At 37.5% G+C, this 17,295-nt stretch overlaps 1 long non-coding RNA gene and 1 pseudogene across 2 annotated transcripts; one reads left to right on the top strand and one right to left on the bottom strand.

Moving 5' to 3' along the window:
- Positions 1 to 467: 467 nt before the first annotated feature.
- On the bottom strand, positions 468 to 16,449 carry LOC148737600 (tetratricopeptide repeat protein 38-like; annotated as a pseudogene). Its single transcript, XR_015996188.1, has 15 exons — positions 16,329 to 16,449; positions 14,334 to 14,411; positions 11,900 to 12,951; positions 10,208 to 10,358; positions 6,680 to 6,755; positions 6,241 to 6,377; positions 5,416 to 5,475; positions 5,230 to 5,269; positions 4,839 to 4,917; positions 4,193 to 4,287; positions 3,320 to 3,402; positions 2,539 to 2,617; positions 2,343 to 2,421; positions 2,187 to 2,259; positions 468 to 1,012 (listed from the first exon to the last, which is right to left on the bottom strand). The product of XR_015996188.1 is annotated as a tetratricopeptide repeat protein 38-like (transcript).
- LOC148737601 (uncharacterized) lies at positions 8,770 to 11,805 on the top strand. The gene is made up of 2 exons (XR_015996193.1): positions 8,770 to 10,027; positions 11,083 to 11,805. It is a non-coding gene; the product is annotated as an uncharacterized LOC148737601 (long non-coding RNA).
- Positions 16,450 to 17,295: the final 846 nt, after the last annotated feature.

The raw sequence follows: 17,295 nt of genomic DNA, 5'->3' as shown, positions 1-17,295 counted from the left end.
TAGGACTTCAGTGATTCTATGTCTCTTACTAAGTAACCTAATTAAATCAGCTACGGCGGCGACCAGTTCACAAAACTGCATTTCAGCAAAATTTTCCCACGCGATGCTAATTAAATGCGGAACTTGAATTCACCTTAACATTTTACTTTTAGCATGAAAACATGGTTTTGCTGTCAGAGTTACACAAAACCAAAATAATGGTAAGGAAATTACTCCTCTAATAAGGTGTAAAATCCTTGTTACAAGGTCTCAATGAAACCATAGCAATGCAAGTCAAGTTTTAGACTTTGGCCGCAGACCTCCAATTAACAGGGGTTCAAAACATCTTTTAACACCACGCTCCAAGGGGCGCATAGGAACGTTCGGGTTCAATTCTCTTATTTACTAAACCATTTATCGTATGTGGAAAGAGATAAAGGTATTATTTCCTTTTAGTTTAATAATCCTTTATACGACGAGTTCACTGATTTCTCAACCAAAATAAAATTTTACTTTGTCTCAGGAAACTGTACAAAGTGTTGGATGGTTGTGGTTATGCCACAAAGTTTGAACTACGACGTAAGAGTACTTTTCGACTGAATGTTGAGAAATCAAATCCAAAAGCAAACTTGTTACCAGGGTTATCTGGTAAGAGAGAGTATCCTAAGAACGAAGGTGATCACGAGAAAACCATTGACAACCAATGAGGGGAAAACATTGAGTAGAGAATCGTAGGAACCAATCTCAGCTCTGGACCACTTTCGACTTACTGAATCGAAAGTTCCTACACACAGATGAACGTAGAGTGAAATTACAGCCCAGCTGATGAATTGCTATCGTGAATTGAATTCCTTAAACGAATATTATGGAGCCATTATTTTGACGCGGACTGTGTTGGCGTTATCTATCCGATTTTGAATTTTTAAGAGTCTGTTTCCGACCTTACTCCCTATGTAAAGCAAGGGCCTGCCCCATGAGTCGGTCTGTCATTGGAGCGATTTCTTTCATTGCCTTTCTCTCCGTCAATATGCTCCTGAAAGAAGACACACCTTTTCGTTAAAAGTTAATCTTTCAGGGTTTTATTTAGAAAAGTCGTATTTTTGGAGTTTTGGGATGTTCCGTGACCATGGATACATCAACTCAAGGGACCGATAACAACAAAAAAAACTGTTTCTTGAATACACAAGTGAGAAGGTGGACCTTTGACCACGTTAACAAAAGGTCCCAAACATATACTGTGGCTGCCCTCTGCGTTCTCGGACGTTCTTTTTCTTATTTTGGATGATAGGCGATAACGCTTCAAAATGTATGCGTTCTCAATCGCAAATCCAGTAATGAGAGCCGTTTGGAGCAAAACAAAAACGCCAGCGTGCGTGAAAAAAATTTTTGTTGGAATTGTTTGAGATGAAAAAGTACACTTTAGAAAATGCATTAGCAAGGTCAGGAACTGAGACACAAATGGTGCCCCACCCTCCCCCCCCCCCCCCGTGACCCCGTGCCATAAATTCCCCCGTCTTTCTGACTTATTTATAGAGACGTACAAAATCACACTCTCAGCTTGGGCCAAAGAATTTGAACTGGGAGCTGGGTAGTGTTCGTCTGAATGGCCACACTTAATCCCTGAATCTTTTTCAAAGAGTTGTTTCTAGCCTCAAGGGTCTCAACAATAACGAAAAGTTTGACGTTTGTGTCAACAAAAATCATCTCACTTTGCTTAATAGTATTCAGTTGAATTCCGTTATGGGTTATATTTCACGAATTAGATCTGAATTAAAGAAGTGATAACTTTTGAATATCACGCCTGCGTGTCGACCTCGTTCTACCTGGTTCCAATGGCAGGGCTGTACACTGACGGTAGCCCAATAGCCACAGACTAGTAGAAATTTAGTTTTGGCCTGTGGTTTTCGATTTCCAGACCAGTTGAGCTAGTAAACGAACTGAAATTGTTTTAACATGTAGTTGTCACTAGCCACTTGGCTAGTGTCAAGCTTTGGGTGGGGTGTTTTACAATTTAAAGGCCTTGGCTCAAACAGGTTTGGGGGAGAATAACAGGCTACCGGAATATGTTGCCATAATTTGAATCTTTGAGACCAAATTCTTCAGAAAAAAAAAACACAAAAAAACGTATTAACATATGCCAGGATAAACAGATATCTAATTTAGATATGAAAAGAATATGGGTTCGTACAAAAGAAACTGCCCTTTACCTTGCCAAGTGATGGTGCTCTTTCCGCGATGAATGCAGAGCAGCGTGAACCAGGAATAAGTTGATGACCCGCTCTGTCAAAGAAAAGAAACCAAAGAGACGTTGCCACAAGTTGCACTAATTTAATGACAATGAATTGCAATCAAAATACACGAACCTGCGCGTTACTACCCCCCATTGTTGACAACGTCATAACGGAGGGGTTTTAAAATGTCTACAGCTCTGTCAAAGTTTCCCTTTGAAAAAAAACAAAAGACACAAAATTAAACCTCAAGAATTTCATTGTTCCAGTCATAAGTCCGTTAAGTGTTTAGTGAAGTCAAGCTGGGAGACCGTAAAAGAGGTGAATGTACCTTGTCTGCCTGTTCAAATGCTTCACAAAGGGCCAAACCAACCTCTCTAGATACTTCGCAATTTGTTCCTGAGCCATCCCTGAAAACGAAACAAAACCAAAAAAAAAAACAAAACAAAACCAAAAACAAAAAAAATAGGCATTATTATGCAAGGCTGTCATAATAACGATCGAGCTAACATGAGCAGCAGAACATGAGCCATTAATGACAAAAATAATCGAGATGAGAAATAACTTAGCGCTTGATTCCTCCGTTCTAAAGGTCCCTTCCTCCCTTGAAAACGTCTCATGTAGAGACGAAGAATTTCAGGATAATTATATTAGTAGAGACGAAAGTCACCCGCTTAAATACGTGAACAAACCTTAACCTAAGGTTAACGACACGTGCTTCTTGTACGATAGTTCATGAATATTTCTACTATTTGAATATATCGCCGCTTTCAGTTAATTTCTTTTTTATGAGGTCCTCTCACTGAAAACCAGTCACTTGAAATAATTTTTCGACCACGGGCTGGAACAGTCAAATCTCGTTTGCAGATAGTGATAATAAAATTGCCGCTCGCTTCTCGTGGTCTCTTTTTCAGTTCCTGGGAAAGTGCTTGGTGATGTGGTCGGTTACAAATAACTATAACTGAAGTCTACTGGTATTTAACAGCAAAGGAAGTGTAGTAAGTTAATCAGAATGCCAAAAATCCATCCACGCTTGAGAGATGACTATACACTCTTCTACTGAATGACAGATTGTTGATTTGAGCGTTCTTCTACACTTTTTTCCATATTACCTAACAAAGTCTCTAAGTGACATCATTAGAGTTAGTGTTTCATCTTCCTTCTTAGCTCCCAGTGTACACATCAACACATGAAACTGAGTTGAAAAAATTAATAGTTAAACATTTTATATAACAAAAAAAATCTATTAAACAATAGCTAATGAGAGGTCTGGGTGAAAGCAATGGCTTGTATTTTTCATTGTGCAAGACCACCCAGGAAAAGAGAGCGATTCTCTCTTGGGTATCCTCAACGAAAACCAAAGTAATCACATCAGCCTATCATAAGGAAAGGAACTATCACTTAGAACTAACGAGGACTCAAAATTAGAACTGCCCGAGGCGCGGGAAAACGCAGGAGTTCCCAGTTTGCCATTGGTTCCCGGTTTGCATCTGATTGGTTGAAAAGGTGTAAAGGGTTTTCTAGACCAATCACCCAACAGAGTGAGGCAAAATCTAGGTAGTTCCAGATTACTTTTGAAACACTCGAGAATTGAAATCAACGGTTACTATCAAAACACAGAGGTCGGGAGCTCAAATATATACAAGGAGTTCCAGGAGATGGCCAAAATCCCTTCAGGAGTAACTGACACTGTCATACACATTTCCCACCTCGCATACATGTAAAGAAATAAGAAAAATTAAAAAGGCAGAATGCTTGGTAAGACAACTTTTTTCAAACCAGATGTATTGAAAAGTATATTTGGAATGGTTTGAGCGCTATTGTTAGAAGAGTGGAGGTTCCCTTAAACCATTAAGAAATGTCAAATCGGAGCTTTCTCAAAAGGGACTGTAATTGGCATTTTGCAAGGTTTGCTGACATTGCAGTAACCACCTGCGACTTTCCTCAACTTGCATATGAAGATGATAATTTATTGTATGCTACACCTCCGCGTAACGTATGGCACGTACCAGAATGTGATTATCTGTGTGTGACTCCCACAAATGAAACAGCTCTCTCAACCGATCATTAACATCAACACCTCAAGGAAGAAAACAAACAAACAACAAAAAACATCGTAAGACAAAATGTATCACGTCGTGCGTTTAATTCAGCCATGCCAATAATTTCAGTATACAATAATCAGTGCTTTCAATAAGACCCGGCACTCGCCGGAGCTCCAGTGGGTACTGTGTTGTGAGTGGCCGGGTATATTTCACCGGGCTCAAGTCACAGTCACCATGCTAAGTCGTAATGAAGTCTCTTTCCGGCAGGTGTTGTACCGAGGTAGCCACCTATTTCAAATCTTATTGAAAGCATTGCAATAATTGCATTACAATGATTAATAATGCTTAATTTTTAAGGCTTAATCTCGATTGATTCATAGATTATTTGTTTAATACCTTAATCTATCTATTGAATAAATTATTGATTGAATGGTTGAATAATTAGTAGACTGACTGCCAAATGATTAGTAGAACTGATTGTGCCATCAACTGATTTATGAATCATTCGATAGATCAACCGATTGATCGACAAAATAACAATTAATGATATTCCCAACACATCTGCAGGTATGTGTTATCTCATTACCTTCCATCTGAAGTGTGTAGAGTAGTGAGGAAGAATCCACTAAGTCAAGCATGGCACCAGAATGGCAACATTTCCCAACCTTTGACCAAGAAAGAAAAGCTACACAGTTAAAATTAATTCAAATAGTGCCATAACGAGGTCACTGTAATGTATTTACCCTCTAGGTGTACGATACTGTACAAACACACATGAAGTATTTCGCATTTCTGGAGAGAAAAAAAATATTATTATAATTTTAATCGCCAAGTAGTGTGCAAATTAAAAAAACAAATTGGCATAAAAATAACCTTAATTTGACATGCAGGTCGTGCATGTACAAATCAGATGTGATCGGATGAGAATTAAAAATAACAAAATAAAACACAGGTTACAGATCACTTTTACACTACACCTCCTCGTCATAAATGTCCAATGCAGCTTATCTTCTCCCTAATAAAGAAAGGCTGGCGTTTAATCGCAAACATGGCTAAAAAAAATAAACACAAATGCGAAAACCAAACCAGCACACAAACAAACAAACAAACAAACAAACACAAAAACCATAATTATATTAACTTTAGAGAAATAGATAACAACCTTTTCGATGTGGTATAGCGCCCAGTGCCAGTAATTGTGACAGGCTAGCATAGCTCCCATCTACACCGGGTGATTAAAGGATGAAAGAAAGAAAGAAAGAAATACGAACATCTTTAGGTTTTACAAACGAAGAACTGAATGTTGGCCATAAGCCCCAACCCTTCCTCTCCCCACTGTTTTCTCACTAATCATCCCCGTTTCGGGTCTGTGTAATCTCATACGGAATAATGTGGTCCTTTTGTTGTTGTTGTTGTTGTTATTGTTGTTGTTGCTGGGGATGCTTCAATCGGAGGGCAGAGAGAAGTAAGTGTGTTGAAACGGCTCGATGTATTTCACAGCACGTGCTGGAATACTAAGGGCGTACTGCATACCACGGGAAAGAAAAAGAACTCCTGCTGGTATTTTGTAGTACCGTTATCTGAAGCTAGGGTTTTCTGACAATTGCCCAAAATCTCAATGGGGCTCAAACTGAAGGCCGTGTCTCGCGGAATTATTGTATGGGTGTGAGCTTATTTTTCTGTAAATCCCCTGAAGGAAAAATTCATGTAATTTTACTCTTGGTATAACGAGCCAATGCAAGCTGAAAAAAAAAAAAAAAAACTTGACTGTTATCTCGGTATGTGAGCCCAAGGCTTCTAAATCTAACTTATTGCAACCCTTCCAATTACTTTCACTCTCCAGATCTAAATGGCAGCAACAGCAGAAAATTTATATATTATGCATAGGAAAGCGGTTCTAACATTAGGTAAAATTCGAAAAATTTATATATCATGCGCAAGACAGCGGTGCTAACGTTAAGTACAATTCACCGTATGTAGGCCTTTCAGTCCAGTCATTCAAGGTCGTGCTAAGGAATTTAATTCCTTCATCCTCACGTCCTTCCATTTCTATAACATGGGCCTCTGCATGAGTGCTCCAGCAATCTCTTGGATTCAATTCAAGACCTTTTGCAAGATAAAATTACTGCAAGAAAAAAAAACAAACAAAAAAAAACACTACCATTGGAATACCATTGTTTGTTTTAGGATGTAACCACTTCCAATCTGGTAATCACTGCAGCGTTTTCACTGCAAAATGGTGAAGTCTGCCTCTTCAGGCAGTGAACACAACCACATTGAAGTATTATGTGAAGCACAACAAGGAAATGTAGACTGTAAGCCTACTACCCAGCCATGATTCAGAATGAAAATCACGACAGGCTATTCCTAAATTGTTTAAGAAGTTAAATATCAAAAAATTGCTATGAACAAAGTTTTAAAGCTAACCGTAAGTGCATGCTTCTCCGCTCCTCTGTAAAATTGTGTTTCTATCAGGCTAAACGCGTACATTCCGTGAAGATATCTGCTGTTGATAGAAAGGTAATTTAATGTTTCCTCAAAAACTGTCAGATTAACACTCAACTCGTTGCTGTTTTTCTTTTCTTTTATACTTTTTTTTAAAAATAATTACCCTATTTCTAGTAAGCGCCTTTCCTTGAGGTACCATAAGTAAACAAGCGCGGCCTACTCTTGCGAAATGGATCTTGGAATTCTTAGAAATTCCTCGGAATTACTGGGAATAAGAGGTGTGAATTTTCACGGTAATTCGGACCGGGAATTCCTAGGAATTCCCAAAAACCTAGAAATTCCCCAAAAAACCCAGAAATTCCCAAAAAAAACCTAGAAATTCCCAAAAAAAACCTTGAAATTCTCCCAAAAAACCTGGAAATTCTAAAAAATTCCACATTCATAAGCCAACAGAACTTGGAATTCCTGGGAATTCTTGGGAATTCCTGGGAATTTTTAGGAATTCCAACTCAGAGTACCAATGACTTCCCTGAAATACTGTGAATCTAAAAACTTGTTGGAAATTCCAAGGAATTACTGGGAATTTTAGGAATACTTCAAGGCAACTAATATCAAATAAATATATGTATCAACTCCCAACTATAAATTTAAGCAGTCAATGAAATTTATTTACATGCTAACTCAGGTTTACATGTTAATTATTTGCTGTTGTATATTAACATCAACATGCAGTAATATTGGGATGAAGTTTCATCTTCTTTTCTTGAAAACTTCGTATTAATTATCCTCAATTACAGCTATTCATTAAAATAGTCCTAGGGAATCAGTAATTTTGGTTTGACACAAACTGTGAATAAAATCTGTTGATTCTTTTTCATGAAATGCAATAGCTTGGGTTATGTTTATTGCAATAAATACTATCAGTCAAAAAATAGTCTTGAAAGGAATCATTTAATTTGGGATAATGATACAAATAACATTTTATCCTTTCCTCCCTGAGTCAGGCTTTGACTTAATTTAATGTGGTTGTAACTTCTTTGGATAAAACTCGTGTGTTAAAATTCAAATGTAAGCTGTCAAGCAGCATCTTCATGCTATGTTGTTTGTTTTTGTCGATTCTGCAAGTTGAAATTGAGAGATTTCTTCTCAATTTTGACTGAACACTCTTGGGAGTGAAGGGCTTTATTACAGTTAAATAATTGATTTTGAATATTAAATTCTTGTTGTAACTGTAATAATTAATTGCAATGAAGTTATCCCAAACTGCAGACTAAGCAGCCGTTTGTCTTTTTCTGCTGGGCTCGCAGCTTCAGTTGCCAAATTCCAAACGCGACTAAACTAATCCTGAAACCTTTAGCCTACTGATAGATTTATTTCATTGAAAAGCGTAAGTTTAAGAAACTGTGGCATGCATGTGACCGATTCGATTCTCAAGTTTGATCACGTACCAAATATCGCAATTTGTACTCCCACAAACTTTCAGAATCCGTAGCTTTATAATTAAATGGCCGCTCGATCCTTGCGCCGGCCAATCGATGATTGTACGTTGTCCCTTCTTTCAACTTCACGGCGCCAACGACTTGCTTTTCATTTACAGCACTCACGCTATTCTCATTTTCCCATTGCTCGACGGTAAAACCCATCTTTAGAGATATCATATTAAGCAAAACAGTCGAGAGAAGAATAATTTAACGCACGAGCGATAATTGAATGAAAAGTACATTCAAATATGAGGGCCAAATGGAATTTCCTTTGTTTCCAATCACGGGTAAGATCACGTGGATATTTTGGGAATTGCCATTGGCTTGTAAATAGAATCCGCTGGCTTACCCAATTGCAGTCTTAAGAGAACGCGCAAGGTTTCACTGAGCTGATCAGCGATGTTGACGATGGTTTTACGTTGGATCCATGTTCTGAAGATGATTTAAATAATGATGTGAATTCACTCTACGTAAACATAATCGAGAAGAATCGAATGTGCTACAAATGCAAGATTTGTGGCCGGAAGCCGTCGAAGAAACAAAGACTCGAAACCCTAACTTGAGTTGTGTTCACGGCACAAGAAACAACCAGAAGGCAATCACAATTTTAAATGTGATTACAAACGTGTTTTACCCTCATTATTATAACAGATGGATACCACCTTAGGAAGTATAAGAGCTACCTAGATGATCACAAAGTACCAGTACCCAAATCAACGAAGTTGGACCGTAACAAACGTTCAGCGACACGTTCCAACACAGCCATCTCGATTCCTGTTTCGCTTCTACTGAGCTAGCAGCGGTGCCAACAGAGTCAAGTGCGTCTCATAACGAAGAAACATTTGTACAAGAGAAGGAAGCGATTATAGTACGGTAGAATTTTTGCCTACAAATGAATGTGCACATTCCGAAGCGTTGACCCATGCTTATGATTATGTTTATGTATTATGATTTTGGCGCATCTCCGGACATGAGACATTTTGCAACACAAGAAAACATTTTATGACTGGAATCCACGAGGCCTTGGAGGTTAGAAAGCATATCTGTGATATGGGTACATTGGATTAAAATTGACAATTTGCACTTTATGTAACTGACTGCTGCTTTATGGAAAAGTGCATATTTATATTGAGATTTACTAAAACTTAGTTTAAATAATAAATTTCATGTTAAACATAAACAGGTATATACATCTCAGTCTTGGTATATTTTCTTTAGCATATCTTTTATTGAACCAGTTTTAAGCCTCTAAAATTACTCCTTGTCTTGAAACCTTCATATTCAAGGTATTGAGAATTTCTCTGAATTATTTGGATTTCAGGGTTATTTAATTTGCCTCAAATTCAATTCCCAGAAATTCCCAAGAATTCCGCCCTTCTTAACTTAAAGGTGGTAATTGTATAGCTGAGAATTCCTAGGAATTCCTAAGAATTCCAAGTCCTCACAAATCTGGAACCTTCCTTTCCCAGAAATTCCCAGTAATCCCAAGCTTTTCAAAGCAGAGCTAAGTTTGCAGAGTTGAAGATGTTTGAGAATTCCTAGGAATTCCAAGTCCTCACAAAACTGGAACCTTCCTTTCCCAGAAATTCCCAGTAATTCCAAGCTTTTCATATTACAGCTGATTTGCATAGTTGGGAATTTTTGAGAATTCCTTGGAATTCCTGGGAATTCCCAGAAAACTGGGAGTTCAGTTTGCAAGGGTCAAGGCTCTAAAGCGAGTCATTACGGCTATCAAAAACAGTATTTAATTGAAGTTTAACTTAACAACCTTTTTAGGTAGACACAAAAAGGGCTGTTTATGAGATCAAGCTCTCTGACACGCAAGTATTTTCAAGTTCTCTGGCACGTACGTATTTTGAACGAGCTTTATGAGCTCATTGACGCTATGTGGGTAAATAAAGTATTGATTGATATTGATTGACTGACTAGCCGCTTCGGAGAGAAAGGCAGGATCCTCCACACAAGACAGACTAAACACTGATTGAATACTGAAAGAACTTAGAACACTTAGCGCTAAGCCATCTACCCATAGAGTGGCATGTTTTCCTTCCATTTCGGTATCACCCTTGCGATTGAATCTCTGGAAGTAGGAATCGTGAGCCATCTTCGAAGCAAACATGTCAGTTGGGTTTTCCATTAATATATCTTCACACGTTAGATATGCTGGGACAGTATTTCTGAAAGAAATGAGAATGGAAGTATATTGTCAGTAATCAATTGCTCATATTGCTGTCCATAAGGGACTCCTCTGTGAAGGAAAAGGGGATATGATGAGGACAGCCTCTTTGTCCGACCAAATTGTACCCCTTTTGTCACCCACCCTCTTGAGGTGTAGTGCCGATGACAAGGGAGAAGGGTAGAGGGATTATTTGAGAAATTGCCAGTAGCCACTCATTGCAGCAGAAATTTTACAAATTGTTTTGTACATGACAATTTCATATTTGTAGGTATAAGTATAATGGTGGGTAGGCAAAGCAAATAAGAAATTTTTGCCTTCGAAGATATTTTTAATCTTCCAGAAGTGACGAAGGCGGTGATGATAATTTAGACCACCCTTACTTTTTAGGCATAAAAATTAGTAACCAATTCTTGGTGTGAGAGATGTGTTTGCATATTTTCTTGGTCACAACTATAAAGTTATGAGATAAACTATTGTACCATAGATAACTGTAAACAGCTCTGCCTGGGGACAGGCAGCCAAAACGCACCTAAACAAGATACTCCATCTTCAAAACGGGTAGCCCGCTTGATGAATTTCTCTAAGTTTAATGTTCACGCTGTTCCACTTTTTATCTCTACCAATATTCTGTCTTTACCTTTAATCTAGTTTAAAAATTGCTCTATCTTAATGCATGATGTCTATAACAAAGTCGTGGCATCTAACATTTCTGCTCTCTTTAGACCCATTAAAGATGCTCATCATTATAACAAACGATCTTCTACCGCTGGTAACTTCTATATAAACTACTCTCGACTAAATCACTCCAAGAATTCTTTTTCCTCTATGACCACAAAAATTTGAACTGTATTCCTGATGTTTTGAGACAGCTCCCAAAATATAGTTTCAAGAAAAAAATAACCGAATCCTTACTTCAAATCCTTCTAGACCAGGATTCTTAAATCCTGATATTGATATATTAATAAATGAAATGGCAAGAAACTAGTTTTCGTTAAAATAAAGAGTATTTTGAGCTTTTCCTGTTTTGAATTATGTGTTCGTGGCTTCCTAATTAATATACCTATATTTTTGTATTCACTTTTGTGATTGACATCTGTACCTTTGTAATTGTTATTTATTTTTTGTCATTAGAATAATATTATATTAATATGTAACTGACACGTTTCCCTTACTACCTGCTTCGATTAGCTTTGCTATATTGCAGGTAGGAATTTATAATTTGAATTGTGATTATAAATAAAGACGTTGTTCAAAAGGAACAATCTGTTTAAAGCGTTGCAGTATCTCAAAGATCAAGGATTCAAAGCCCACACAGGCCTAGGAATTCTTGTGAACACTTTATTTTTTTTTTATTGCCGCTTAATTACTGTAGTGCTCAATTCTTAATCCACAGTTCACGTATATGATTTCATTTCACAATCATTAAAAATGTGATTAGTCGCCCATTTAGATAGATGCGTCTTAAAGGAACAGACAAATACTTGATAAAAGTCAAAATTTTGTCTCAGTGATTGACATGACATCTTGGTAAACACTCACCCTTGTGCCCATTCTTTGACTGCCTTGACATGCAGTCTCTCTCTGTTTGTGATCTTACTCCTGGCAGCTAACCCTTCAAGGGATACCAAGCTGCTCTTCAGCTCTTGATCTGTGTGGATTCCTTTTCCAGATGAGATCAGGTCTAAGCCACACCAGATCACATGACCCATTACTGAAATAAAAACAGGTGATGTCATTTAAATGGGACACTCCACAAAAATGATACCATAAATTAATACTCTTTTAGAATGAAGGTCTGGTTTGTCCTTGAAGCCAGATTCTCAAATACTTCCCTTGCACTGAACCACAGAAACTCTCTCGAATATGTTACACCATTTCTGGGTTCATGTGACATCCACTGAGCATATTGCTAGCCAATTAGGATAATCAAAGTTAAAAGCACCCTCATGTACATAGACAAAATAAGAAAGATATTCCTTCATAACCAAGATCTACTGCTCTCTAGAAGTCACCACAAATCATTTTTAAATCACCCAGTCACTAATATGGCTACAAATGAATAATCTAAGCTGTTCAAATTTTTGGAAAGGAATAGTGACTTTGGCCAAGCAGTTGATATATCCAAATTATTTCGTTACTCCCACCTATGCAGCCCCAAACAGTTTCTTTTGAAACTATCAGCCTTTAGTCAATTTCACTGATAGGAACTAAAAGGAGTGCAAAGACTTAATCACTAAAATGGCAATGGGAATATCCAAGGAAGAATATTTATTTTTGCATATGAGGTATTAGTTTTCAACAACTCAATTAACTCAATATCTGTTTAAATGATTACGATAATAACTCACATTTTTTTTATATTCAATGTCCTTGACACAAGTATCTACCTAAATCTTATCTCTTCAATAAGCAATAGACTATTCTGTCCAGAATTCTCTTCAGTCCATGCCAATAAAAAGTTGCACAATAATTGTTATTCAAAGTGCGGAATAGAAAAGTTCTCACTGGCCAAAGTTGGGATCTGCTGCTAATATCTTCGAGACAGAGCTCTCAATTTCATTGACACTGTTGTCATCATACCATCATGTCTACTAAAACCAAAAGAAAAAAAAACAACAACAAACAAACAAATAAATAAACCAGATACATTTTTTCCCACAAGGACATTAGTTGTCACCAGGCTTAATTGTCATATTTCTCAGGAAAAAGCTACATGGAAGTTATGGCATGACCCCAATCATTAGTTACCCTTGGTGATCAACTCAGTTGACTAAAACCGATCTATCTTGTAATAATTACCCCCATTAACAGAGCACCATAGATTATTTACAAACTCATCACTGCTATTCGTCAATGGTTATGAGAATTACTGTAAAATTCTGAATAAGCCCTGGGGCTTATATTTTTCAAAGGACCTTTCAGGAGCTTAGTTTTGGGAGGAGCTTATTTTTGGAAGGTGCGAAGGAGCTTATTTTTGGAAGCAGCTTATTTTTGGAAGGAGCTTATTTTTGGAAGGAGCTTATTTTTGGAAGGGGCTTATATTCCAAGGGGCTTATTATAGGAGGAAAATTTGCATTTCAACTGGCTGGGCTTATAATTGGAGGGAAATTTATGTCAAAATGTTTGAATGTGCAACTGGTAATTATTAGGGTTTTGACTTGAGATTGATGATAACAAATTAATCACATTGAAAATGCCAAGTTCAAACAGTCAATGGCAATAAACTTTGTTAGAATGGAAATAAAGTAAAAACAGTAACGTAGTTCAGGCTCACAGTTCATGCTAACTATGAAAAGTGTGGAGCACCAGAGGGAGTTTGGGTACAGGATGATGGAATTGAACTTCCTTGCAAATACTTTGTCTACGGACCAAATGAATTCAAGGCACGAGTGAAGACTTGTTGACCACATTGCTTTAGTGCATAGAATCATTCTTTTATGACTAAAAAGGCTTCCTGATAAAAGTGGTTATGTGTAGTTTGCTTTGGTTTGTATTATCAAGGATTAAATTTCCAATTAATACAAATCCCAGGGGGTTATATTCAAAGGGGCTTATTATACGAGGTATTTTTGCATTTCAAATCTGGGGGCTTCTACATGGAGGGGTTTGTACACAGAGGGGCTTAATATTTTCGGAATTTTATGGTAGCCATTTAAACTCAATTTTTATTTAGAAAAATAAAGTTGCTCGTATCTTCATAAAGATTTTCCTTGTTATTCATTTTGTAGCTGTCAATTAACGGTTGCAGGCTGGGATAATCTAGATTTACACCTCTCCCACATTGATAATCATACATATCAATTAGGGTTTTTCAAGTTGATCATAAAGACAAATTAATATCTTGCCATACTAGAATTGTGCACAATAAATAAAAATTAAGATATCTGTATCAGTTAGAATTAGTATTTTGATTCTTATGATATTTCACTTTAGCCCTAGCTGACACTTGTATAAATTTTCAACCAAAGCCAACCTGTGTTAGGGTAGCATCAAACATTTTTGCTGCATCATTGCTACTTGTTGTCAGTGGTAATCCGTCACTTCTCCAAGCCTACAAAAACAGAGAACAAAAGGTTTATTATTATCTTCATGCTTCCAATTCATAACTGAAACCTTCCTTATTCCAAGTTTCAAAATCCAAGCAACTACACTACTTACTCTAGGCTATTAGCAGTGTGGTTCAGTTGTCAAGTAATATTTAATGCTGTGTCAATTTTTTTGGGTGACCAACATTTCATTCCTGGCAACCACCCCATGATTTTAAGTGGTAAGGAAACTCACCTCCTCCCAGAAATTGTCTTAAAAAGTGATACATAAAAATAGAGCAGTTTTCATGTGAGATTCCCCTATCACTTTGATTTTGCTTAACCCCCCTCTGGGATAAGTCCTAGAGACTTGTTCCATGACTGTTCTCCATCAACAAGACTAAAAAATCTAAAAGCATACACAACTCAGCCACTCCCATATTCATTCCCTTAAGGCAACTGGCTTGTTTTTACTTTGAGCTCTCATTGACCCCTAGCCAATAGTTTGTTGCCATTTAACAAATGGTAAACACCACAGCATAAACTCTAATTATTGATGCACACAGGAGGTTGCTACGCACAAAAGATGTATAAGAGTCATGTGAGGTGATAGCTGAGAGAGACTCTGGGTTAAGCAAACCTCCAACATGTATGCTGTGGTCTTTACCACTTGTTTTATAACGTAACACTGATACATTTCAGCAGAGAGCCCCCTTTTAATTAGCAAATCTCATGAAACCAAAAAAAATAACAAGTATGTGTGGAAAACTAGTCTTTACATTTGCTCATGTCAGCAGGGTACACCCATGGGCAAATGGTGCAATTACTAAGTTGACCAATCAGAGCACACACTTTACTGTGGTTATGTTTAACTTATAATAGTCATGAGGCTAAGGGTGACCTTGTTATGTTACAGGCATTGCTGCTTTTCAAATGAAAATTAATCTTTTGTTATCATGCTAATTAGATACAGGTCTCTATCACAACAAGGTCACCTTTATCTCATTGCAAATCAAAAGCTTGGCAACCAAGTACACAACTGTAAAATGGTCTATTTTAACTGAATATTCTGATTTTGTGTTATCATTATTTCGATTTTGTTATTTGGTCACTCCATCAAAATGCTAATAAAAAATGAGAACCATAATTGAACTTCATAAGCCAATGGACCAGGTCAAATTAGTAGTTAATCATTTAAGTGGGTCTAGAATGCAGTGAACAGTGGCCTGTCTTCATCCAAAAATAAAAAAAATTAAATTAAATTAACAAGGTGTTTTAACTTGTAATGATTACATAAGGCATTGGTTTAACAAATGGTCCAAAAAGGCTAAATGCCTGGCACTGCAAACCTAATAATAGTATTCCATGTTTGTTAAAAAAATGCAGAGAGATTCTAAAAACGACATCAGAGGACAAATTTTCCCAAATCAAGCAATATTTTACATTAGTGATTGCATGGTATGCCCAAATTATGACATTTCTTCGACTAAAAACACCGACAACTTGAACTTTTTGGGATCCCTTGACCTCGTACGTAAGACAACCACGTAATTAAGTCTATCAAGGAGTTTGAAAGAAGCTTTCGGCAAGGAGTGGACGTCATAATATGCACATTGTAAAATAGATTATAGTGAAACTGTGAAGGGTACGATGCTATATAAACAAAACATAAACAAAAAATATTCGCTCCGAGTTCCTAGGGGAGCTAGGACACGCTGAACCGGGGGTTAAATAACGCCTTTACTTCAGTTAAGGTCTATTCAACTTGTTGTCAGTTTGTTCCTCCCAAAATCTTCCAACTAATGATAAACGAGGTGGGACACACTTACCTACATCAAATGACAACTGAGACGTTATTTAGTGTACCATGACTGTGCATAACAAGTTGACTCGTGTTAACAAAATTTCCTGATTAAAGATAAAACCCAATATTTTTCACTTACGTCAAGATCCCTCCAGTTACTATGCATATAAGACATTCCGAGAGAAAAAATTCAGTTTTAGTGTGCTTAATGTTGCTCTACTTGTTACACTTGTGATAACTGCACACTACAGAAAACGGAAAAAGTGCGGCCCACTGTAATGAAGTCAGCGGTGCATAGCAGGAAGCAAAATCAGGAACCAGAAATAAGGTGTCGGAAAGCGTGAGGTAAGAACAACGGAATATGCTCTAGTGTTGCCTTTTATGTAGCGAGCAGGCGTAATTTTGGCGGGCGAGTGCTCAGTGTTATCTAGGTGAAAATTAGAGCTGCCATCTTTGACTTTTTTACAGCAACGGAAGGCTGGGCAGAGAAATAAATATTTACAAAAGGGGGCGAGCGAGCGGCGGTCAAAAAGAGAGGGGAGGTCAGTGGGGCAACGAATATTTTTCGCCTTTCCCCATTCCCCACCTCTTTTCCCCACCGTTGACTCTAACTCCAAATCGAATATGGCAGGTTTAATAAACGATTGCACGCTTAATTCGCCCTAATAAGATGCTTGCACTAGAGCCTTTATTATTTTATCTATTTGTTACTATTATTATATTTTTATATTCCCAATTTTGTCAACTATGAACATCTATTTTTCGGAAAAAGTCTCCTGTTGCATACTCTGTTGCCTCACAATTATGACAAATGACGTTTGCTTTGGAGGTCAAGCGCTGGTCCCAGAAGCAAGTGGAGGGTTTTGTGGTGGGGAAGAGGGATCACAAGAATATGGTGTATTAGGCAGAGGTGGTGGGTGCTCAGGGGAGGCCGTGGAACCCATGAAAAACAAGCTGGAGTGAGAGTAAGCTCTCATTGCAGTGGCAAAGATTGCTCAGGTTTAATTGGAGGAAACTCGAATGATGATGGTCTTGTACAAATTGCCGAGTCGCTACGCTTATTCCTAGGGCGACTCGCCGGGTCGAGGTTGTTGGCTGAGGGTGAT

Source organism: Stylophora pistillata, chromosome 2 (assembly GCF_964205215.1).
Source record: "Stylophora pistillata chromosome 2, jaStyPist1.2, whole genome shotgun sequence".
Lineage (NCBI taxonomy): Eukaryota > Metazoa > Cnidaria > Anthozoa > Scleractinia > Pocilloporidae > Stylophora > Stylophora pistillata.
The sequence above is the reverse complement of the archived record's forward strand: the minus strand, read 5'-3'. Positions and strand labels throughout refer to the sequence as shown.